Source organism: Oryctolagus cuniculus, chromosome 19 (genome assembly GCF_051225735.1).
Source record: "Oryctolagus cuniculus isolate XC-2025 breed Fujian yellow rabbit chromosome 19, ASM5122573v1, whole genome shotgun sequence".
In the NCBI taxonomy this organism is placed as follows: Eukaryota; Metazoa; Chordata; class Mammalia; order Lagomorpha; family Leporidae; genus Oryctolagus; species Oryctolagus cuniculus.
The window spans coordinates 51,620,583-51,645,604 of NC_142885.1; the positions used below are offsets into that span (position 1 = coordinate 51,620,583).

The 25,022-nt window shown below is 44.5% G+C and overlaps 1 long non-coding RNA gene across 4 annotated transcripts in view; it reads right to left on the reverse strand.

Moving 5' to 3' along the window:
• Positions 1-24,471, reverse strand: part of LOC149120593 (uncharacterized) — a 258,624-nt gene extending 234,153 nt beyond the window's left edge. Inside the window, exon 1 of one of the 4 annotated variants that reach the window (XR_016226350.1) lies at positions 23,496-24,471. This is a non-coding gene — a long non-coding RNA (uncharacterized LOC149120593). Of the gene's footprint in view, positions 1-23,142; positions 23,472-23,495 lie in introns of those variants that run through there. The other 3 variants (XR_016226349.1, XR_016226352.1, XR_016226351.1) reach the window with 3 other exon arrangements.
• Between the last annotated feature and the right edge of the window lie 551 nt (positions 24,472-25,022).

Genomic DNA, 25,022 nt, shown 5'->3' on the forward strand with positions numbered 1-25,022 from the left:
ACTTTCATCTCCTTTGTTCCCAGCTCTCCATGCCTCAGTTTTCTCAACCATAGAATAGCAACATACACAGTCCGTACCTTATAGAATGTCATGAAACAAGTTCGTATCAATGGATGATTGCAACCCTTGGCTAGCACTTGGCAAGCACTATGTACATGTTCCCTGAGTAAATAAGGCACTCGCTGAACTTACTCCTGTCCTACAGTTCTCACATTGTAATGGCTTTGCCTGTTGCTCTCACCCTCAGAACAATGGTTCTCAACTCTGGCTGTGCAGTAGAGTCACTTGAAAAGCTTTCAAAACTTCCAGACCAAACCTAGCCCAATTAAGTCAGTGATTCCAAGACTTTTACTGGGTACCAGTAATTTAAAAAAAAAGATTTATTTATTTATTTGAAAGGCAGAGTCACAGAGAGGCAGAGGCAGAGAGAGAGACAGAGAGAGAGAGAGAGGTCTTCCGTCCAGTGGTTCACACCCCAAATGGCCATAACAGCCAGAGCTGGGCAAATCTGAAGCCACGAGCCTGGAGTTTCTTATGGATCTCTCACATGAGTGCAGCATCTTCTGCTGCTTTCCCAGGACATAGCAGAGAGCTGGACCAGAAGTGAAACAGCTGGGACTTGAACCGGTGCCCCTATGGGATGTTGGCACTGCAGGCAGCACCTTACCCACTACGCCACAGCACCAGCCCCTCCAATATTCTTAACACACACACACAGATGATTCTATTGTGTAACCAAGAAAAAAACTACAACTCTAGTCCCTTTGTTAATCCCTGCCTGCACCTTAGCTGAAGTTTTTTTAAAAGCACAGATCAGGCAGATGGTTGCCCTAGTAATTAAGTGACTGGTTAGGAAACCCATGACCACACTGAAGTGCCTGGCTCCAGCTCTTGACCCCAACTTCCTACCACTGTACCCCCTGGGAGGCAGCAGGTGACTCCCATGGGAGACCTGGATCAAGTTTCCAGCTCCTAGCTTCTACTTGGCCCAGACTCTGCTGCTGTTGGCATCTGGGGAATAAATAGGTCAGTGGATGGGAGCACACACACATACTATCTCTCTCTCTCTCTCAAATAAATAAATAAATAAAAGGTACTGATGCACAGCCACACCCCTCCAGAGCACACACCAAATATCTGGACATTGGGTGGCCATCAGCACTAAACTATAAAAGGTCTCAGGTGCCCCTGGACACAGTGAAGCATAAGAATCATACTGTAACCTGGGGCTGCAAGCTATGGCCTATTTTTGTTAAGAAAGTTTTATCAGGCACACAACCTCACTCATCCAGTTACATATGCACATGGCTGTAGTTGTGACAAGAACCCTATGGGAAAGAATCCTACAACAGTGGCCTCTCAACCCTAATTTCACTACTGCATCCGTATCACCCAGCTTGGCATGAGGCCATGGAAAATATATTTGTTAATGTTAATCTCTCTCTCTCTCTCTCTCTCTCTCTCTCTCTCTCTCCTCTCACCCCACTCAACTAATTACCAACATTTCTTTTTTGCTTTACTTTACTGTTCAATAGAATAAATTCAACAAGTCTTGGAGACAACACCCTTCGTGGAATGTTTCACTAGCTCCAGGAAACTTCATCAAAATAGAGCTCATTTTATTTATCCTCCAGTAAGTGGCTGCCAGCAAAGATTACTCTCTGCTTCTCCAATAAGAAGCAGGTCCTCAGGGACACCTGACATTCTCTCTTTAATTACCCATAGCAGTGGATTATTTCCCCTGAGCTGTCCCCCACCTCAGTCACTCACACAAGGTGCTGGCTGCTCCCCTAGCCCGCCCACTGGCCCTCAGAAAACATAAAAACAGAAGGAATTTCACTCCTGGTCTTCCTCTTTTCCTCTCCAGCCATCTCATTTTCGCAAAACAATGTGTCAGCTCACCTGGCTCCGGGTAACCTCAAAGAATGAGCCCTTTTCCGCCTGTGGATAAATACCAAGGAAACAGCTAACAAATTTAACAAGATACTTTATCTGCTTCAGGTGTTTCCAAACCTTGTCGGGAATGCAAGACCACAGCGACGGAGAGGGAAGGCAGAGAACAGCCTCTGGGAAGGAAATTGGTGAAAATCACGGGTTGTAATCTTCCAAGGTTCTGTCTTTACCTTGGAGGTTCAAACAGCCTCTTTTGTAGCATGGTGCAATTTCATTTCTATTAATCTCCCTCAGCTGCTGGGGAGATCCCAGACCTAGCTGGGGAATGCTCTCAGGCTATATTCAACAACTGACTCATTCTGGCTCCTTTGGAATGTCAATTCTTATGCAGCATCCTTTGGTTTCTGTAGAATAGGACTAATCTCCTCACCGGTTGTCCATTTTTATAGCAGTGCTCTGAGGGGAAAATCTAGTGGAATGCAGAATAGAGTCTTAGAATTTGGTGATACTGCCCAAGTCCATCAAATCTAATCCCTCATCTCTAGGATCACAGAGTTTGAGGAGCATTGCTCATTTCCTAAACGAGGCCCAGTGAGCAGCAGTCACTTACGTCACTGTTTTTCCAACAGCCTACACTTCTCCTCTTGCACATGGAACAGGTCTGTCAAATCCAGCACATTGAGGTAAGACCCTTGATTTCTGCTGTTACCTCATATTCATTCCACTCCCATAGAAGTCTGTGGCTCCAGTGTCTACCTGCCCATTTGTTCCTGTCAGAGTCTCAAGGCGGCCTTCGATTCTTCTCTTTCATCTGTGCCCACCCACGCAGTTGTTCAATGGGCCTGGTCACTTCTGCCTCCTGATCCTGCCATTTCTCTTCATCTCCTTTGCTACTCCCATGTACTCCATTCATCTGGACCACTATTTCCGTGATTGCAAACATTAGGAAAACAAAAAGCAAAAACTCTCCACTGCTCTCTCTGATTCTACTTTCCAACCTGCTACTGTCTGTTTTCCACCCAGCAGTCAGAGTTATCTCCTGCAGTATAAAACCTACCAAGACATTTCACTGTCATCTGGCAGAGTCTATCAATTAGCATACATTTCAACTGCCTCTTCTTGGCTTACAAGCTATGGCTTTCACAACCTGGGTGCTATGAACATTGTGGACTGAGACATTCTGTATGGTGGGGACTGTCCTTTGCTAAACATTGTAAGGTGTTTAGCAGCGCTCATGGCCTTTACCCAGTACACACCTGAAGTCAGCCCCCAACTTACACCCCGACCCTTCCCAAGTCCGCTATGCTGTAATCCCACTGCCCCCCCTTTCAAGCTTGCTCCAATAATTAGATTTACTGCTCCTCTGCCTGAAGATCTGCACATGGCCAGCTCCTTCCCTTCATCCAGGTTTCAGTTTCTTCTCTCTCTCTCTCTCTTTCTCCCTCCTTCCCTCCTTCCATTCCTGTCACTCTGCCTTTCAATTCAATAAACAAATCTTGAGAAAAAAAAAAAAAACAGAATGACTCAATGAATGCATAAGTAAGATTAGAACTCAGGTCGGCTGAGACTTTATAGAGATTCCTCTCAAGGCCCAAGTGCAACTGAAATCATTTCAGGACCATGACCATCTATTGCAAGAAGCCATCACCAGTTTAAAATGTATAGACTTACGAACTCAAATCCCAGTTCTGCCGTTTATTAGTTTTGTGACCTTGGGCAAGTAGCTAAGCTCTCTGACTCTCAGTTTTCTCTTCTGTAAGATGGGAATAGCTGGTGTCTTCTTCATAGGATTGTGCAAAGATGAAGTGAGATCATAAACAAACATTTATAGAGGTACTTGACACAGTAAACACCATGTGTGTGTGCTGTTGTTAAGAATGTTGTTGTTTTAGTGACCAAGAACATATTAGGAGGGAAAAAAATCAATGGGGGCTGGCGCCACGGCTCACTAGGCTAATCCTCCGCCTTGCGGCACCAGCACACCAGGTTCTAGTCCCGGTCGGGGTGCCGGATTCTGTCCCGGTTGCCCCTCTTCCAGGCCAGCTCTCTGCTGTGGCCCGGGAGTGCAGTGGAGGATGGCCCAAGTGCTTGGGCCCTGCACCCCATGGGAGACCAGGAGAAGCACTTGGCTCCTGCCTTCGGATCAGCGCCGGCTGCGGAGGCCATTGGAGGGTGAACCAACGGCAAAAAGGAAGACCTTTCTCTCTGTCTCTCTCTCTCACTGTCCATTCTGCCTGTAAAAAAAAAAAAAAAATCAATGGTACCACATTGTGCTGCAGCCAGCACCCTGTACGAGCACTGGTTTGAGTCCCAGCTGCTCCACTTGCAATCTAGCTCCTTATTCATGCACCTGGGGAGGCAGGAGAAGATGGCCTGAGTGCTCGGATGGAGTTCTTGAGGACAAAAGATTCTCTCTCAGCCCCCACCACCCTCCCACCCCATCCTCTGCCTTTCAAATAAATAAAAAATCTTATTTTTTAAAAAAGAAAATAACACTGGAGAATATAAAATTCTAGTGGTTCCTCTTCTCTTAACTATGGCAGAGCCAAAGCAGTCCCACAGAACTTTCTATCAGGGACTTGTTCTCCCTAAAGCGATTTCCCTCCAGTTAAAATAAATCTGATTTTATCTTGGGCCCAAGCAGGGAACTACTTATGTAGCAGTAACCTTTAATAGCTCAGAACAATATAATTGCCACCTCTTAGCATTCTCTTCTCCAGGGTAAATAATTCTAATGCCTTTAATGCCTACTTGTTTTTCCCATTTTCTGATCTTTTACATTCATTGTTCTGGGTTTGGAAATAGATCCAAATGAAGAAGGAGGAGAGCTGCTGTTGCCATAGCAACTGCAAAGGGACAGACAACCCAGTTTGGATGAAATAAGAAAAGTTGAGAGTTTTCTTTTTTTTTTTTTTTCCTTCCTTTCTGGTTGAAAACATTTCATTGCTTTGAACGGAAGACACATAGCTGACACTGTCATTCTTAGCACTGCCTCCTGATTCTCCCCCTCCCCACCAAGAGGGGAAATTGTCAAAGCGTGATGAGAGCAGGTGCTTGGTGACACCTCTATTGAAAAGCATCCCTCGTTTCATCACCATGTTCAAGGTCTACTTTTGTATTCTCCCAACACAGCGCTCAGCAGCCTGTCTCCTTCGTTTCTCTCTTGGTTTGCACTGCAAACGGTTGGGCACCTACCTGTTTCCCAGATAAACTGAGGAACTCCTACAGACCATTACCTTCTTAAAAATTATTTTTAATTACACAAGTAAAACAGCATCATACAATTCAGACCTACCTATACACCCTCTTGGTGCCACCACTGATTCCACAGCACAAACACATACACACAATTTTTTTTTTGATGTTTGAAAATTGTATTATGGATGAATCATTAGTCTGCATAATTTTTTTTTCAAGGAAACCTTTGATTTAAGGAGTACAATTTTAGGAATATAGTGATTCTCCCCTCGGTACCTACCCTCCCACCCCACCTCCTCCTCCCTCTCCCATTCCCAGTCCCATTCTCCATTGAGATTCATTTTCAATTAACTTTATACACAGACGACCAACTCTACACTAAGTAAAGATTTCAACAATTTGCACACACACACACACAAAACTGAGAACAAGTTTTATAGTTCATTCTAATAATACAACTCATTGAGGACGGAGGTCCTGCATGGGAAGTAAGCGCACAGCGACTCCTGTTGTTAATTTAAAAATTAACCTTCTTACACATGACGTTAGTGATTACCTGCGGCTCTTGACATGAACTGCCTAGACTATGGAAGCCTTTTGAATCCACAATCTCTGTTAGTATTTAGACAGGCATATGCAAAGTACAAGATCTCTCCTCCCTTCAGAGAAAAGTACATCCTTCTCTGAGACCCATGAATTTTTAATATAAGCAGATATAATACACACTGTTCTCAGAGTTGCTTTATTCACATCATATGACATGGTATTAATATTGCTTCCTTTGCTGCCTCCCCTTACACCTTTTGAAAGTGTTATTTATTTATTTAAATTTATTTGAAAGGCAGAGAAAGACACAGAAATAAAGAGATCTTCCATCCTCCAGTTCACTCCCCCAAATACCCTCAATCGCTGGGGTTGGGCCAGGCAAAGCGAGGATCCGGAATCCAGGAACACAAGCCCTTGAGCCAGCACCTACTGCCTCCAGTGGGAAGTACAGCTGGGTCATGAACCAAGGTACTGTGACATGGGATGTGGTATCCCACATGGCAACTTAACCACTGCACCAAATACCCACTCCCGCCTCCTTGCATCTTTGTTCTCATTTGCCAAGTGAATGTTTTTCCAACCCTTTATTTTCAGAATCTATATATTGTTTTAGCCGTGGTTTATCTTTATAAATAATTTGTAAATAGGCTGGCTCCACGGCTCAATAGGCTAATCTTCCACCTGCAGCACTGGCACCCAGGGTTCTAGGCCTGGTCGGGGCGCCAGATTCTGTCCCGGTCACTCCTCTTCCAGTCCAGCTCTCTGCTGTGGCCAGTGAGTGCAGTGGAGGATGGCTCAAGTCCTTGGGCCCTGCACCCACATGGGAGACCAGGAGAAACACCTGGCTCCTGGCTTCAGATCAGTGCAGTGCGCCAGCCGCAGCACACTGGCTGCAGCGGCCATTGGAGGGCGAACCAACAGTAAAGGAAGACCTTTCTCTCTGTCTCTCTCTCTCTCACTGTCCACTCTGCCTGTTGAAAGAAAGAAAGAAAGAAAGAAAGAAAGAAAGAAAGAAAGAAAGAAAGAAAGAAAGAAAGAAAGAAAGAAAGAAAGAAAGAAAGAAAGAAAGAACTTGTAAATAATATTTTCTAAACATGTTAAGTCGCAGTTAGTAGAATGATTAGGAACACGGCTTTCAGCATCAGAAAGCCTGGCTTCAACACTTTAAGCAAGCGGCTTCCTCTCCCTTCCTCTTGGGTTTCTCATCTTCTCCGGAGAGTAAAAACAGAATCCACCTTGCAGAGTTTATTGTTGGCTTTAAATAACATTACCTATTCAGAGTGCTTGCATAATGTCTAAATCATAGTTAACACTCTCTCAATAGTAGATACGCTTGATGCCTCTTTGTAGAGGAGTCTGACTTACTCATATTTCATCTGAATACTAATACTTTATTTTTGTTATCAATATTTCATATTTTCTATTGTGATGATTTTTTATATTCCTTCTCTAGCCTTTCTCTAACTTCTGTTGAATAGATGAAGTTTTCTTTGTTCAACTTTTTGTCTAATTATATATTAATTTAGGTAAATTCCTTCTTCTAGGAGTTATCCTTTTGACACAAATTTATACTGTTTTTCTCCACAGTGATAATTTATCAATATCTCTATCCTCTATCTAAACCCCATTAAGAGCCTTAGTATATTTTCACTATTTTCTTCAGCTTCCCACTTCTATTTCCCACCCTGAAAGAAAATGAAGCATTGACTTCAAACTGTTTCTCTTTTTGTATGATACATCAAAATTTTTTACCTTGAAAAAATTTTTTTTACCCTTACCTCCATGATTTACTGACTTGTTATATCATCAGATTTTCTTTTCCTGTCCCATTTTCCTTTTTTCTTTAATTTATTAATTTCTCTTCTCTGGAGGACATCCTTTTTCTTATTTTTTTTTTTTTGACAGGTAGAGTTATAGACAGTGAGACAGAGAGAAAGGTCTTCCTTCCATTGGTTCTCTCCCCAAATGGCCGCTACAGCCGGCACCGCGCCGATCTGAAGCCAGGAGCCAGGTGCTTCCTCCTGGTCTCCCATTCGGGTGCAGGGCCCAAGCACTTGGGCCATCCTCCACTGCCTTCCCGGGCCATAGCAGAGAGCTGGACTGAGAGAAGGGCAGCCAGGACAGAATCCAGTGCCCATATGGGATACCATTACCGCAGGCAGAGGATTAACCAAGTGAAACACAGCACCAGCCCCTGGAGGACATCCTTAAGTATTACTTTCACAGAACACCGTTAATTTGTCCATAGGTGACTGACTGCTTGACTGAATAGAGAATTTCAAGTGCAAAATAATTTTCTCTAAGAATTTTAAGATCTATTTTCTCCTACGATCCAGTGTTGCCTTAAGAAGTCTAAGAGCAACCTAATTCTCTTTTCCTTCTTGGAACATTTATTTTTTTCTTGAGATACTAGAAGTTTATCTAATGTGTCATAATTTGCTTTTTTTCTTGTTATTAATAATGCTCAGCACTCTTTGTATCTGACTTTAGCACTAGAAAATTTTCTTCTATTATTCCTCCTTTTTAAAAAATTCTTTTATTTCTTATTTGAGAGGCAGAGTTACAGAGAGGAGAGACAGACTGACAGCCAGAGACCTTCCATACACTGTGTTCATTCCCCAAATGGCTGTAACAGCTGGGGCTGGGCCAGGCCAAAGCCAGGAGCCAGGAGCTTCATCTGGATCTCCCACGTGGGCAGCAGGGACCCAAGTACTTGGGTCATCTTCCACTGCTTTCCCAGGTACACTAGCAGGGAGTTGGATCAGAAGTGGAGCAGCTGGGACTTGAACCAGCATTCATATGGAATGTCAGCATCACAGGCAGGGCTTAACCCGCTTTGCCATATCACTGGCCCCTATTGCTTCTTCTATTCTTCATTCTTTATTATCTCCTTTAAGAACAGCTATCAGATTTAATTTTGTAGCTTAAAGGGCTATCCTTCTGCCTTTTGGGCTCTTTCTTATATTTTACATCTCTTTGTCCTTTTATTCTGCATTCTACTGCCCTCCCAGGCAATATGAAGAGAGCTAGGTCAGAAGAGGAGCAGCCAGGGCATGAACAGGCACCCATATGGGATGCCAGCACTACAGATGGAGGCTTAGCCTACTATGCCACAGCACCAGTCCCCTAGAAAAAAATTTGATTAAAGTCTTGTGAGCCCATAAATAGATGACCCAGCTAAGTTCTGCTCTCTCAGCTCACAGAAACGGTGAGAAAATTAATGTGTATTGTCTTAAGCTGCTAACTTTTGGCAATTTGTTACACATCAATAGATGACTAATACAGTATATTTGTCCTCTGGATATAGGAACTCCTTCTCTTCTTGTAGGTTACCTGCACCTGTTACCCTCTCCCTCTACCCAAATGCCCATTTGGAGAGTTTTCTCCTAGTAAACCACACACACTGCAAAGAAGTAAACTCTCAGCTATATTCTGAGGTCAAAGACTGCCATCAAGGGTCCCAAATCTTTTTTGCTACACACAACCTTAAGACTAAAGCACAGTAAAATGAAAACTAATGGTCATTTTCATGATCAAAAAGATGCAAAATACCTAGACACAAGATTAGTAAACTGAATTCAACAAAACATAAAAGGAAAAATAAAATCATGAACAAATGAGAACTTTTTTCAGAAATACAAAGACAACTTAGTATGAGGAAATTTTAAAAGATTGTTTAGCAAATCCATTGGAGAACTGTACAATAAACCAGGTTCTAGACCAGTCCCCATAGCCGAAGACCCAGGAACACACTTGCAGGTCTACACACCAGGCCCATCAACACAGATCCAAGCTCCAAGCCTTCTCCAGTGAACCCAAGCTCCAAGCCAATCTTTGTAAACATAGGCACCAGGCCAGTGTTTCCAAGGACTCCAGCAGCAAGCCCAACTTCAGACCTCCCCAGCCAGTCCACTCAGAATCTCTGGATGGGCTAACTGGTGAAGGGCATCCCTGACAAAACCAGTGGACGAGATAAATCCTGCAGCGAATACATCAAGGAGAAAGAGAAAGGAAGCGAAGCATATCACAAACAAAAACAAAATTATCAAGCCACAAAGAAAAGCAGCAAGGAAACAGCAACAGAAGAATTGCAAAGCTGTCAGAAAACAGTTAACAAAATGGCCACAGTAAGCCCTTACCTATCAATAAAGAACTTACATATAATTGGATCTAATCAAAAGAGCGGTTGAATGGACTAAAAAAAAAAGATTCAACTATATGCTGCCTATAAGAGACTCTCTTTAGCTTTAAGAACACATATAGCACCAGCGCTGTGGTGTAGTGGGTAAAGCCACTGCCTGCAGAACCCACATATGGGTGCAGGTTCAAGTCCCGGCTGCTCCACTTCCAACCCAGCTCTCTGCTATGGCCTGGGAAAGCAGTAAAGAAGGCCCAAGTCCTTGAGCCCCTGCACCTGCATAGGAGACCCAGAAGAGGCTCCTGGCTCCTGGCTTCAGATTGGGACAGCTCTGCTAATGAGGCCAACTGGGGAATGAACCAGCAGATGGAAGATCTCTGTCTCTCTCTGCCTCTCCTCTCTCTATGTAACTCTGACTTTCAAATAAATAAATAAATCTTTTTTTTTAAAAGCACACATATAGATTCAGAATTATAGAATGGAAAAGATACTCCATGCAAACGGTGTTGGTATCCAAAGGAGAGTAAGCTATTCTTAGACAAAATAGATTTTAGAATGTCACAAGAGACAAAAAATGTTATTATATAATAATAAAGGTACCAATACATTGAAAGGATGAAACAATTGTTACAAATATATATATATATATATATATATATATATATATATAAATCAGGATACCTAATAAAGCAAATATTTATAGAACTAAAGGGGGAGATCAAGAGTAATACAGTAATTATCAATGGCTCACTTTCATAATGGATAGATCAACCACAGAGAAATCAATAAGCAAAATAGCATATTTGAACAACAGAATGGACCAAACACCTAACAGATACATACAGAACATCCCACCCACCCATCCAACCATGGTAGAACACACTCTTCTCAAACACATAGGGAACACGCTCCACAGGTTAACCCACGAAACAAGTCTTCACAAATTTTACAAGACTGAAATTACATCAAGAAACTTCTCTAACTCTGATAGGATGAAATAAATCAATAACAAGGGGGAAACTGAAAAATTTATAAATTTTGGAAATTAAGCAACATATTCCTAAACAAATTTTAATTTTAAATATCTTAATGCACATAAACAAGGAACACAACTGCTATCGTTTGGATATAGCTAGAGTTTGTCCCCAAAGAGTTTATGTTAGAAACTTGGTCCTTGGTGTGGTGGTGCTGGAAGGTGGTGAAACTTTAAGAGGTGGGTACGAGTCATTGGGGGTGCTGCTCCCAATAGGGGTTAACATAGTTCTCAATGGGATCTCAGTTCCTGCAAGAAAGTTAGTTTCCTTATTATGAAAAGGAAGACTGGCCCCTCGCCTCTCTCTGACTCCCTGTCTCCTGATGTCTTCTCTTCCTTTTGCCACATTCCCACCATGGTGCCATCCAAAATTAGGCTTTCGTAAGAGGTTGAGCTAATAGGGCCTCCCAATCTCAGACTCCAAAATCCTACTAGCCTCTTAATCTCAGAGCCTCCGAACTTGTGAGATAAATAAACCCCTTTAAATTTTTTTTCTTTATACATTACCCAGCCTTGGGTATTTTGTATTTGGAAAACAGACACACCAAAACTTACGGGATGCTGTAAAAGCAGTCCTAAGGGACAGGGTTTAGTACAGTAGTTAAGTGGCTGCGTGGGACACTCACATCCCATATCAGAGTGACTGCTTTGAGTCCTGGCTCCTCTGCTCCAGAGGAAGCTTCCTACTAATGTGTACCCTGGGAAGCAGCAGGTGATGGCTTAAGCACCTGGGTCCCTGCCACCCACATGCGAAACTTAGAACGAATTCTGAGCTCCTGATTGGAAGTGGCCCAGCCTCAGCTGTTGTGGTCATTCAGGGAGTGAAGTGATGGATGGAAGATTTCTCTCTCCACCCCACTCCACTCAGTCTTTCAAATAATAAATGTCATTTATTTAAAGTTGTACAAATGAAATGGTAATAGTACGTAACCTTTTGGATTTTTTTTTCACTCAGCATAATTCCCTAGATTCATCTAAGCGGTAACGTGTTCCAACAGTCTGCTCCTTTTCCAGCTGAATTTCTGAGCTATGGTTGAAATGCAAAGAAAACTGTGGATTGCTTAGCCATTCACCTGTTGAAGGACATCTGGGCTGTTTTTAATCTATCAGAGATCTGGAAATTTATCCTTCAAATACAGTGACACAAGGCAAAGTTTACAATAGCAAATAAATGAAAGCAACTCAAGGTTCAACAGGGGGACCTGGTTAAGCAACCTTCATTAATTCACCTAACAAACATGTACCTAACAAACACATGCTTATATCTTCATATATCTCATATATGTAAATGAGTTATAAAAAAGAAAATACAGGCCCAGCACCGCGGCTCACTAGGCTAATCCTCTGCCTGCGGCGCCGGTACCCCAGGGTTCTAGTCCCGGTTGGGGCGCCAGATTCTATACCGGCTGCTCCTCTTCCAGTCCAGCTCTCTGTTGTGGCCCAAGTCCTTGGGCCCTGCACCCACATGGGAGACCTGGAGGAAGCACCTGGCTCCTGGCTTTGGATCAGCGCAGCACTCCGCCGTAGTGGCCATTTGGGTGGTGAACCAACAGTAGGAAGACTTTTCTCCCTGTCTCTCTCTCTCTAACTCTCCCTGAAGAAAGAAAGAAAGAAAGAAAGAAAGAAAGAAAGAAAGAGAGAAAGAGAGAAAGAGAGAAAGAGAGAAAGAGAGAAAGAGAGAAAGAGAGAAAGAGAGAGAGAGAGAGAGAGAGAGAGAAAGAGAGAGAGAAAGAGAGGGAAGGAAGGAAGGAAGGAAGGAAGGAAGGAAGGAAGGAAGGAAGGAAGGAAGGAAGGAAGGAAGGAAGGAAAGAAAGAAAGAAAATACAGCAGATGCCTTTCAGATTTAAAAGAGAAAACATCACTGGCAGACAAGGTAGCAGAGAGAACAATGTTTTTGCATTACAGTTAACACTGTTCTGTAAATTCTACATTCTTGTCCAATATTTATCTCGCTCATATTTCCTCTTTTTGTACTAGTGAAGCTCTCACTAAAATTTTAATTATTAGTAGTCAAAGTAGACATTCATGTGTTGCTCTAATTTAATGACAGTATTTCTAAAATACCATTAAGTATAATATCTACAGAATATTTATTATAGATAATTTTTATATCTGCTCTTATGTTTTTAATCATAATATTTGTAATCATGAAAGGATGTTACACTGTAGCAACTATCTTCCCAGTATTCATCGAGTGATTTCCCTTTTACTCTGTAAATACAGTGAGTTACATTGATTCTAAAACTTGAATTTCTCAGATAAAACCTAAGTGATCATCTTGTATTATCCTTTTAATGACATTCAATTGTACAATATTTCTTGTAGGTATTTTTTTTTTGCCACTATTCAAAAGTGAGATTAGCCCATGATTTTATCTTGTCTTGAAATCAGTAATAAACTAGCCTTATAAAATAAGACTGGGGGCCAGCGCTGAGGTGTAGTGGGTAAAGCTGCTGCCTGCAGGGCCAGCATCTGATATGGGCACCGGTTCAAGTCCTGGCCGCTCCTCTTCTGATCCAGCTCCCTACTAATGTGCCTGGGAAAACATGGACAATGGCCCAAGTGCTTGGACCCCTGCACTCACATGGGAGACCTGGAAAAAGCTCCTGACTCCTGGCTTCAGATTGGCCCAGCTCTGGGCATTACAGCCATTTGGGGAGTGAACCAGCAGATGAAAGACTTTTCTCTCTGTCTTTTCCTCTCTCTGTCTATAACTCTACCTTTCAAAATAAACATACTGTTAAAAAATAAGACTGAAGGTGTCCTTATTTTTCTATGTTCCAGAATATGAGATAGATGGGTTTTTCCTGGGATGTGGTAGAACATTTTTTTTGCTTATATAACTACAAAGAACTTGTGTCCTGGGTGACTGAGAGGGAGGGGCAGATTGGTAGATGGGCCTTTAACGACCATTTCTGTTTTATATGAATGTTTTCTACTGGTTTTCTTGAACCAATTCTGGTAATTTATATTTTCCTTGACATTTTTGTCCATTTCATCTAAGGTTTTCAAAGGGATTGGTATAAAGTTACATAGTTGAAGCACTTCATCCATACATTTATTATATGTGTGGTCAATGACACATGTTCCATTAAATTTTTAAAAATATTTTAAAAAGACAGAAAATGGAGAGAAGGAGTCTAACCATTTAAACCACGTAGGCCATTCCTCATTTTATTCCAGTTAAACAGTCCCTGTCCCATGCAAGCAAGATGTGACTCTGCCGTTCACATTGTCAGCCTGAGTTGAGTATGGCACCACTCCAGGGACGGTCTACAGTTTAAAAGTATTCTTCATATAAGTTCCACTAATTAAAAAATAAGGATGAGATTCAAAACAGAATAAATAAATTAGTTTTTGCAAGAGTATATCCACTCCCAGCATAAGTATACTTAGAAAGGAATTTCGATGGAATTTTCATCATATGAAGTTTTTTGGTCTTACCCTCTGACTTTTGCTAAGGTGCTGATCAAAGTAGACTCTGAATTAAAATATCTCTTCTGTATCCAGACTATGTCTCCTTCATCATTCCTAAAATCATTTGTGTCCTTTCCTTGCCTGGATCATACTTGCAGAAAGTTAGTGTGCTTTGCCATCCTTTCCAAAAAAAATCCTCTTTTGGGTTTTATTGATCATCTCTACTGTTGTTTTTTCTGTTTCATTTATTCCTACTTTTATTTTTATTAACTTGATCTATCTATTCTATATGCATTTATTTTGAGGTTTTCTACTGCCCATTGCTGCTAGGCAAATGGAAATTTAGCAGTATTTTTTTTTTTTTAAGAAAATGCATCCTTTCTGACCCAGCAAATCCACTTCTCAGAATCTATCCTAGAGAAGAATTCACACATTTGTCCACAGATACTAAATAAAAACTTTCTTTTCACACTCTTGTGTCTAACCAAAGCAAAATGGAGAAATCTAAAAGTACATCAATACAAATATAACTTATTAAACTGTGCTATACTGAAACTATGGAACAGTCTACAGAAGACAAAAAGAAGTAAAGCTTTGTGAATGAACTATAGATAGATGTTGCTTCATTTTTTTCTCCACATAGCCATCCAGTTATCCTGAAACCACTTAACGAATTATCTGTCTCTTCCCCTACTTGTATATCCTATCTATTCTCATCTTTTCCTGGATCTGTTTCTGCACTTTATTCCATGTCATTGATCTATCAATCTATTCTCACATCTGTATTCTGCTCTTATAAATTTTGTTGCTTTATAATGCATTATAATATACAGAGGAGCAGGTTATTCCTCATTACTCTTACTTTACAGAATGTTCCTGGTAATTGCTGCAAGATCCAAGGAAAAGAATACTATTGAAATTTTGATTGAAATTGCATTGAATTTATAGATTTATTTAGTGAGAATTGACATCTTTACAATTTTGAGTCTTCTTATCCAAGTGCAAGGTTTGACACTCCATTGATTCAAATCTTCTTTTATGGTCCTCAATAGAGGTTTATAGTTTTATTCATATAGATCCTGCACATTGCTTGTTAAGTTTATCCCCAGATATTTTATGGGTATTGTCTCACAAGCATATGGAATTCAGTATGTCCAAAACTAAACTTTCAGTCTATCTCCTCAAATCTGTCTTTTCTGTCAGATCCTCCCCATTGCAATGAAGGTATCTGTATTCTCCCTGGTGCAGTTTGTGGGAATCTGTGTCATTCCTGAGTCCTCCATCAACCTCACATCCAGCTCAGGACCAAGTGTAACCTTTGCTAAAATAGATCTCAAGCCCTTGACCTCTTTTCAACTATGATATTCCATATCCATGCCAAATCCTCTTAACTTAACCCTAGCACTAGCTTTAACTGCTCAATGTCTTTTCTTCTCACCCATTCTTTACACAGCAGATCTTTTGGAAAAGGTAAATTGTTCATATCACTCCCATATTTAAAAGCCCCCAGTAGCTTTACATCACACTCAGCTGCAATTCAACATCTTTAGCATGGCCAACAAGGGCCAAATGATCTGGGCCCTGTGTATCTCCTCAGCCTCATATTCCCCCATGATCCTCATTCGTGCACCCGCGCCCCCATTAGACTTACTTCAGTCCTTCAAATTACCAACTGTCGGAGCCAGTGCCGTAGCTCACTTGGTTAATCCTCCACCTGCAGCGCCGGCATCCCATATGGGTGCCGGTTCTAGTCCTGGTTGCTCCTCTTCCAATCCAGCTCTCTGCTGTGGCCCAGGAGGCCAGTGGAGGATGGCCCAAGTCCTTGGGCCCCTGCACCCACATGGGAGACCAGGAGGAAGCACCTGGCTCCTGGCTTCGGATCAGCACAGCGCCGGCCATTGTGGCCATTTGGGGAGTGAACCAGCAGATGGAAGACCTTTCTGTCTCTCTCTCATTGTCTATAACTCTACCTGTCAAATTTAAAAAAAAAATTACCAACTGTGGTTAATCAGTGTAATAGACTTATACATCTTTGTCTCATGAACTTTGAACTTGGCTATGTGATTTCATTTGGCCAGTGGAATGTAAAGAAACACAATGCAAAAAAACGCAGGTTTTCTTTGCGTGATTTAGCTTAGCCTCCTGTGCTTCTGCCATCTGGCAAGAAACAAGTTCACTCTGATTAAACACTGGTCCATAAGAGAGGCAGTGAACCAGAACCGAACCCAACCCATACCCTAAAGCAGTGCTGCTCAAGCAGTCTGCCCACGCTTGCACCAAACAACTGATGTTTGTGGTTTTGGAAGACTAAGATTAGAGGACTATTTATTACACAGCAATAGCTCTGAATACACTGAATTCTTTGCTACATCAGGCTAGCCTGTGACTTGCTTTTCTAAAATTCTTATTTATTTGTTCAAAAGTCAGAGAGAAGACAGAGAGATCTTCCATCCATTGGTTCACTCTTTAAATGCCCCAAACAGCCAGGAATGGCTCAGACCAAAAACAGCAGCTGAGCACTCAATTCTCCCACATGGGTGACAGTGATCCAAACACATGAGCCATCATTACTGCCTCCCCCCCCACCACCACCACCAGGGTACACATTCATGGGAAGCTGTAATCAGAAGCAGGACCAGGACTTGAACCCAGGCACTCAGATATGGGATGCAGGTGTACCAAGTGGAGTCATTTTCTTTTTTTTTTTTTTTAATTTATTTTATTTATTTGAAAGGCAGAGTTACAGAGAGGAAGAAGCAGAGAAAGAGAGATCTTCCAAATGGCTGCAACAGCTGGGGCTGGGCTAGACTGAAGCCAGGAGCCAGGAGCTTCTTCCAGGTCTCCCACATGAGTGAAGGGGTCTAAGCACTTTGGCCATCCTCTGTTGCTTTCCCAGGTGCACTAGCAGGGAGCTGGATTGGAAGTGAAGCAGCCAGGACTTGAAGCAGCACCCATATGGGATGCCGGCATCACCGGTGGGTTTACCCACTGTGCCACAACACCAGCCCCCAAAGTGCAGTCTTAACTACACCAAAGGCCCACACCAGTGGGCCTTTTAATCAGTAGAAAGCAATGGAAGTGATACGGTGCCTAAGACGCCCCTGCTGGAGAGAGCACATGGAAAGGCAGAGAGAGAAAAGGAGAGAAGTGGAAAAACTCACCCCAGTGGACAACTAAATTGGATATTATTGTAAGACACAGTTTTGTGGTAGTTGTTTAACATAACAGATAATTGAAACATCTGTAAATAACAATTGTATATCCTCAATTAAAATTGCTATGCTGAGCCGGCGCTGCGGCTCACTAGGCTAATCCTCCGCCTTGCGGCACCGGCACACCGGGTTCTAGTTCCGGTCAGGGTGCCAGATTCTGTCCCGGTTGCCCCTCTTCCAGGCCAGCTCTCTGCTGTGGCCAGGGAGTGCAGTGGAGGATGGCCCAAGTGCTTGGGCCCTGCACCCCATGGGAGACCAGGAGAAGCACCTGGCTCCTGCCTTCGGATCAGCGCGGTGCGCCAGCCGTGGCAGCCATTGGAGGGTGAACCAACAGCACAAAGGAAGACCTTTCTCTCTGTCTCTCTCACTTTCCACTCTGCCTGTCAAAAAAAAAAAAAAAATTGCTATGCTACTTCAAAATCCCATCTAAATGTGTTGATTGTTTCTTTGATCCCATTTTATGATCCATACAAAACATATAATAAACCTTAGTGTGGGGAGCAATCCGGACTGGACTAAGTTACTGAAATTAAGACTTATTCTATGCATCTGCTCTCCCACAACATGGCGTTGGGAGAGAAGTAAACAGCTTCCGCACAGCTGCCTCCAGTTCAACTAATAAACTGTAGGACTTGCTCCTGATTGGAGAGCAGCGTACTCGGCGTGTGGGCAGCCGAGTTGGGATTGGCGGAGGAGGACTATAAAGGAGGAGAGAGACGGCATGCACAGGGAACATCTATGGGGAACATCTAAGGGAACCCGTGCCGCTCCCCTGCGGAAGTGGGGAATGCGGCCAGGGGGAACTGCCCTTCCACGGAGGTGGAAGGGATAGTAGCCAACCCGGGAAGAACCAGCAGCAAACCCGGGGAGGGCCGAGCAGACAAAAGAACAGCGCAGGGTCCTGTGTCGTTCCTCCACGAAGAGGGGGAGCGACATAATGGTGCCGTGACTCGGATATGAAGCCTAGGCAGGGTTCAGTGTTGCTCCTCCACGAAGAGGGGGAGCGACATAATGGTGCCGTGACTCGGATAGGAAACGTGACTCGGATAGGAAACGTGACTCGGATAGGAAACGTGACTCGGATAGGAAACGTGACTCGGATAGGAAACCTAGCTCGGATAGGAAACCTGACTCGGATAGGAAACTTAGGACGGATATGAAACTTAGGAGGGAAGAAACGGGAAGAACTAGGGAAAATATCAGAGAGAGAAACTAGCAAACAGCCTAGGGAAAAGCCGGACGAAAAAGGAGCCGGAAGAAGCTATTGAAAGCCTAGGCATAGACTCGAAACAGCCTAGGGAAAAGCCGGACGAAAAAAGAGCCGGAAGAAGCTATTGAAAGCCTAGGCATAGACTCGGATACGGACTACGGGGGGAAGCTGGGAGAAATCTCTAAGGTCGAAAGCGAAAGTGAAAGCTAGAACAAACAGACTCGGACGCGGACTGTGGGGAGAGGCCAGGAGAAATGAGGGAGGAGTATTGTTGGAGGAAAGCTTGGGGAAACATACCGGGTAGAGAAAAATGTTAGGGAAATTGAAGCCGCGGGGGGCAGGCCGAGGCGGAAACGGAAGCCACTTTGGGGTTCTCAAGTTAGCCCGGGAATAGGGGGCGAAAAGTTGAAACCAGAAGCTGAGACGTAAGCCAGATTGGGATCCGTCTGATTAGCCCGGGGAGCAAAGGACGGGAAGCCAAACCGTGGGGCGGAGACGTACGCTGGGTTGAATTCGCCAGGCTAGCCCGGGGAACTTAGATTGAATGCTAGTGGCGGACACGTAAGCTACGCTGTGTTACTCGCGGAAGCCGCCGCGTGCAGAGAGCACGGGGCGTGAATAGATAGGGAACGGCGCTGGCGTAGGCCGTGGTTCAGACGCGAAAGGGTTAAGCGTGGAGACCGCGGAGCGCGCGAAGCCGAGCCGCGCAAAGCCGGGAAGCTGCGCAGATGAGAGAGGCGTGCGGGCTGAAGCGGCGCAGAGCCGGGAACCCGCCGGCGGGGCGAGGTGCCGGAAAGCCACAGGGATAAGAGAAACAGAAGTTTAGAAGTAAAGTGAGAAAAATAGGAATGCTGGAAGATAGAAGTAAAATGGGAGAAATAGGAATGCCCGGAGATAGAGAAATAGAGAAATAAAAAGGCCTCCCTACAACACTGCAATGTGAGAGCTTGGATTCGGTCTGCCTAATCAAGTGAGGCGATGAGCACCTGCGGGCAGCTAGCGGCTTATGCGCCGCAGGTCACCGAAGACAGGCACGAATTAACATCAGTAAGGCTTCCCCACAATACAACAATATTAAGCTTGGATTCGGTCTGCCTGATTAAGGCGGTAAGCGCCAGCAAGCAGCTCGACCAGAGTATGAGCTGCAGGTCACCGAAGATAGGCACGAACCAACACTAATAAGTCTCCCCCACAATAAGGCAATGAGAAGGCTTGGATTCGGTTTGCCTGATAGGTCTTGTAAGTCCCCTGCAGGCAGAGCAGAGCATGCGCTGCAGGGCACCGAACACAGGCACGCATCAGCGCCTAAAAACCTCCTCACAACATGGCGAAGAGAGGACCCGGATTCGGTTTTCCTGATTGATAGGACTTGTAAGAGCCTGTGGCAACTCTAGCAAGGAGAGCAGAGTGTGTGCCGCGGGACACCGAAGACAGGCGCGTATCAACGCCAAAAAATAAAAAGAAAGGGGGATCTGTGGGGAGCAATCCGGACTGGACTAAGTTACTGAAATTAAGACTTATTCTATGCATCTGCTCTCCCACAACATGGCGTTGGGAGAGAAGTAAACAGCTTCCGCACAGCTGCCTCCAGTTCAACTAATAAACTGTAGGACTTGCTCCTGATTGGAGAGCAGCGTACTCGGCGTGTGGGCAGCCGAGTTGGGATTGGCGGAGGAGGACTATAAAGGAGGAGAGAGACGGCATGCACAGGGAACATCTATGGGGAACATCTAAGGGAACCCGTGCCACTCCCCTGCGGAAGTGGGGAATGCGGCCAGGGGGAACTGCCCTTCCACGGAGGTGGAAGGGATAGTAGCCAACCCGGGAAGAACCAGCAGCAAACCCGGGGAGGGCCGAGCAGACAAAAGAACAGCGCAGGGTCCTGTGTCGTTCCTCCACGAAGAGGGGGAGCGACATAATGGTGCCGTGACTCGGATATGAAGCCTAGGCAGGGCTTAGTGTCGTTCCCCCACGAAGAGGGGGAGCGACACCTTAGTATTTGCTTACAAAAATAAAATCAGAGACAAAAGAAGCAAGCTCTTGGATTGATATTAGTTATTTTAAAGCATGGAGGGGCTGGTGCTCTGAAAAGCCACCGTCTGCAGTACCAGCATCTCATATGGGCGCCAGTTCAAGTCCCAGCTGACCTCTTCTGATCCAGCTCTCTGCTCTGGCCTGGGAAAAGCAGATGGCCCAAGTCCTTGGGCCCCTGCACCCATGTGGGAGACCCAGAAGAAGCTCCTGGCTTCAGATCAGTGCAGCTCCACCTATTGAGGCAATCAGGGGAGTGAACCAGTGGATGGAAGACCTCTCTCTCTCTCTCTCTCCACCTCTCCTTCTCTCTCTGTGTAAATCTTTCAAGTATATAAATAAATCTTTTTAAAAAATAAAGCATGGAATTATGATGGGGGAGAGACTTTCCATTATGTTCTGCATTGTTTAAATTTTATGTTGCATGTGTAATACTACTATATTAATAATGGTGACTATAGGCCTCATTTGGTTCCTTACTTTAATGAGAAAAATTTTAATATTTCACCATGAAGCAAAAAGCTTTTTTTTTTTTGCTATGTGTGTCAGTGTATGTAGATTTCATGAGCTTTGTCATGTTAAGTTCATGTCCACTTAGGATAATTATTATGTAACCATATGTTCAAAATCAGCATTGGGTATTGAAATTTGTTGATTACCTGTTTTAAAAAATGCATTTATTGGGGCCGGCGCTGTGGCGCAGCGGGTTAACGCCCTGGCCTGAAGCACCGCATCCCATATGGGCACCGGTTCGAGTCCCAGCTGCTCCACTTCTGATTCGGCTCTTTGCTGTGGCCTGGGAAAGCAGTGGAAGATGGCCCAAGTGCTTGGGCCCCTGCACCCATGTGGGAGACCTGGAGGAAGCTCCTGGCTTGAGATCAGCGCAGCTCCAGCCATTGCAGCCAATTGGGGAGTGAACCATCAGATGGAAGACCTCTCTCTCTCTCTCTCTCTCTCTCTTTCTGCCTCTCCTCTCTCTGTGTAACTCTGACTTTCAAATAAATAATTTTTTTAAAAAATGAATTTATCTACTTTCACTTTACTTGAAAGCAGAGAGACAGAGAGACAGAGCTCTTCTATCTGCTGGTTCACTCCCCAAATGTCCACAACAGCCAGGGCTGGGTCAGGTTGAAGTCAGGAGCCAGGAGCTCAATCTAGGTCTCCCTTATGGGGGACTGGGACCACCTACTTGAGCCAATCACTACTGCCTCCCAGGATGCGTATTAGCAGGAAGTGAGGCAGTGGGACCAGGACTCGAACACAGGCACCCCAATATGGGACGCAGACATCCCAGATGGCATCTCAACCACCGAGCCACATGTTCAGCCCTGGATACCTATTTTTGCACTTACCTAAATTATGCCATTTTCTCTTTTGAGGTATTAAAGTAGTAATAACTTATATTACTCAATTAAGTCATGCTTGTATTACTGATTGCCTTGATGAAGAACAACCTCCTTTATAGAGTAGATGATCTGGCACCTGAGAATTCCACACAGCAGGATTGGAACTTGAGTACCAGTGCCGAGAAGCTTAGCCCTTTTACACCCCTTAAAGGAAAGTTAAGCTGTTCTGCCTATGCCCCAGTCCAGATCCCCTGGGAAAACACCCACATCCAGAGAGTCACAGCAGTTTTCAGTTATGCACAAAGCACCAGACTCCAATCTAGAAAACCAAACAGCCTGAAAGAGGTGACAGGCTGAATAGAGGAGGAGCTAACACCAAATGAAGTAGAGTTAATACAAGCCTCAGAACAGACCTCGGAAATACGCATGGTTTTCATGTCCTAAGAGATATTTCAGTCAGTATCACACCCTTCAACCAAAACGAGGCTGCCTACAACAAAAGGAGACCAAGTTCTTATACATTAAAAGATGGAGTTGCCAGAATTAAAAACCCAAGAAAAAAGCTAACCAGCAGGACACACATGAGGTACAATGTAACAAGTTGGAAGACGGAAACAATTTCTTCTCTGAAATGCAGTGCTGAAGTCAAAGGAAGAATGTTTCCACCCCCTTATACTCTCTCCCTCCTGCTAATGCACCTCGGAAAATTTGAGAGATAGTTTAATGAGGAGGACTGAACCAGGAAAAAGAAAAATGCTCACAGGGCCTCAGGCCCTCTTTTCTCACAGTGGGCTTCCAGCCCCTTGTAGGAAACCTTACAGTGTAAGGGTAGAACCCAGCCTCTGTCTGCCTCCTTTAGCCCAAAGTGTCCTTTATCAAAAGGAATTTACTAAATTGAGGGAGTGGTGTAGAAGTCATTTGCTTCCCCAATAGCTAAAACCCTGTTTAGCCAGTATTGACCAGAGGGGTTTGTGTAGGAAAATTCCAAGTCCAGGCAGGAAGATTCCAGGTCTGGGGCAGAAGGTAACCGCCGCTCACTTGTAACCCCTCCTCCCCTGGACCAGCTGAAGCCCACCTGGTCATCATGAACATGCCCTGAGGACCACTGCACCACTCACCAGTCAAGAGCACCACGGACCGACCAGGAACCTGGACACGAGCTGAACATGCACTTCTCAGCCCCAGTTTCATTCTGAGAACCATCACCCCTAACTCCTTGGAGTTAAGCAATAACTGCCCAGCAACTGCCCAGCTTCTTGCTCTGCGCTTCGCAACAAACATCTCCTTTCTTCCACCACCACGATGTCAGCGATTGGCTCCCCAAGCATCCGGTGAGTGGACCCAGGCTTGGGGGTTCTACAGTAGCGCCTCCAACTAGCTTGGAGGTTTGATCTGCAAAAGACACGCTCCGACGGGAGAGACACGTTCAGCAATTCCCTTTCAGCAATCTACATGAAACTTGAAGCCCTACCTTTTATTTGCTGAAATGCCGGGAGGTGACTGGAGAATGAGTGACTAACAATGACCAGGAAAGCTTCCCAGGGATTTCTTTCAGGGCTACGGAACAGGTTTGAGCACCTGGTGGGAAACAAAAACAAAAATTGCTGGCTGATTATCCCTACAGTCCAGCTGCTTCCTGCTAATAGTTCCATTTCATTCTCAAACTATACGGGATAATCAAATCGGAAACTTCAGGGGAGCCTGTGAAAACTAGATCCGGAGGCCCCAGATCCAGAGAGTGAGACACGGGAGGTCTGGAGCGGATCACAGCAATCAGCTTTTTAAACAAGCCCTCCCAGGTGATTCTCATCGCGTTAACCTGCTCACCACACCTTAAATAATACTCTTTAAACCCACAGCCCAAGCTATCATAGCTTCCCTCTATGCCTCAATGCAAGCTTTTTTTTTTTTTTTTTTTTTTTTTTTTTTTTTTTTTGACAGGCAGAGTGGACAGTGAGAGAGAGAGACAGAGAGAAAGGTCTTCCTTTGCCGTTGGTTCACCCTCCAATGGCCGCCTCGGCCGGCGCGCTGCGGCCGGCGCCCTGCGCTGATCCGATGGCAGGAGCCAGGAGCCAGGTGCTTTTCCTGGTCTCCCATGGGGTGCAGGGCCCAAGCACCTGGGCCATCCTCCACTGCACTCCCTGGCCACAGCAGAGGGCTGGCCTGGAAGAGGGGCAACCGGGACAGAATCCGGCGCCCCGACCGGGACTAGAACCCTGTGTGCCGGCGCCGCTAGGAGGAGGATTAGCCTAGTGAGCCGCAGCGCCGGCCGCAAGCTTTTCTTTGCCATTGAAAATCCCTGCCTCCTTCTCAACAACATTTCTTTCTCCAAGAACTGTCCCGCACGCCTTTCGGAGCTCTGGTGCTCCCATTCCCTTGTCCTGGAGCATTTCTAAGCCCTCTCAAAATTGCAGTGCTTTGGTTAAAAGTGTGGACTACAGAGTGAAGCAGACTCGAATTCAGGTGTGTGCGACCTTGATCAAATCATTTAAACTCTCTAAGCCTTACTTTGCTCATCTGAAAAATGGCAGTATTGTAGATGGAATTATATGATGCCTGGGATTGATTGATTGATTTTACAGTTCAGGTGGGGGAAGTGGGCAGGAGTATGAATAACTGATAATTGGTTTAGTTAGATGATGGGTATGTAGGGGTTCATTACATCATCTCCATTTTGCCTGTTTTTAAAATGTCTTTAATTAGATAAAGTTCAGGAAACTTAATTTAAAAATATGAACGCCCCATCAGAAAAATAGATAATGAAAAGAAACTCTTGATAATCTTTGCAAGAACTCTCAATGACCAAATGTTTTTAAATATTTGGCTTTAGGGGCCGGCGCCATGGCACAATAGGTTAATCCTCCGCCTGCAGCGCCGGCATCCCATATGGGTGCCGGTTCTAGTCCCGGCTGCTCCTCTTCCAATCCAGCTCTCTGCTGTGGCCTGGGAAAGCAGTACAAGATGGCTCAAGTTCTTGGGCTCCTATACCCTTGTGGGA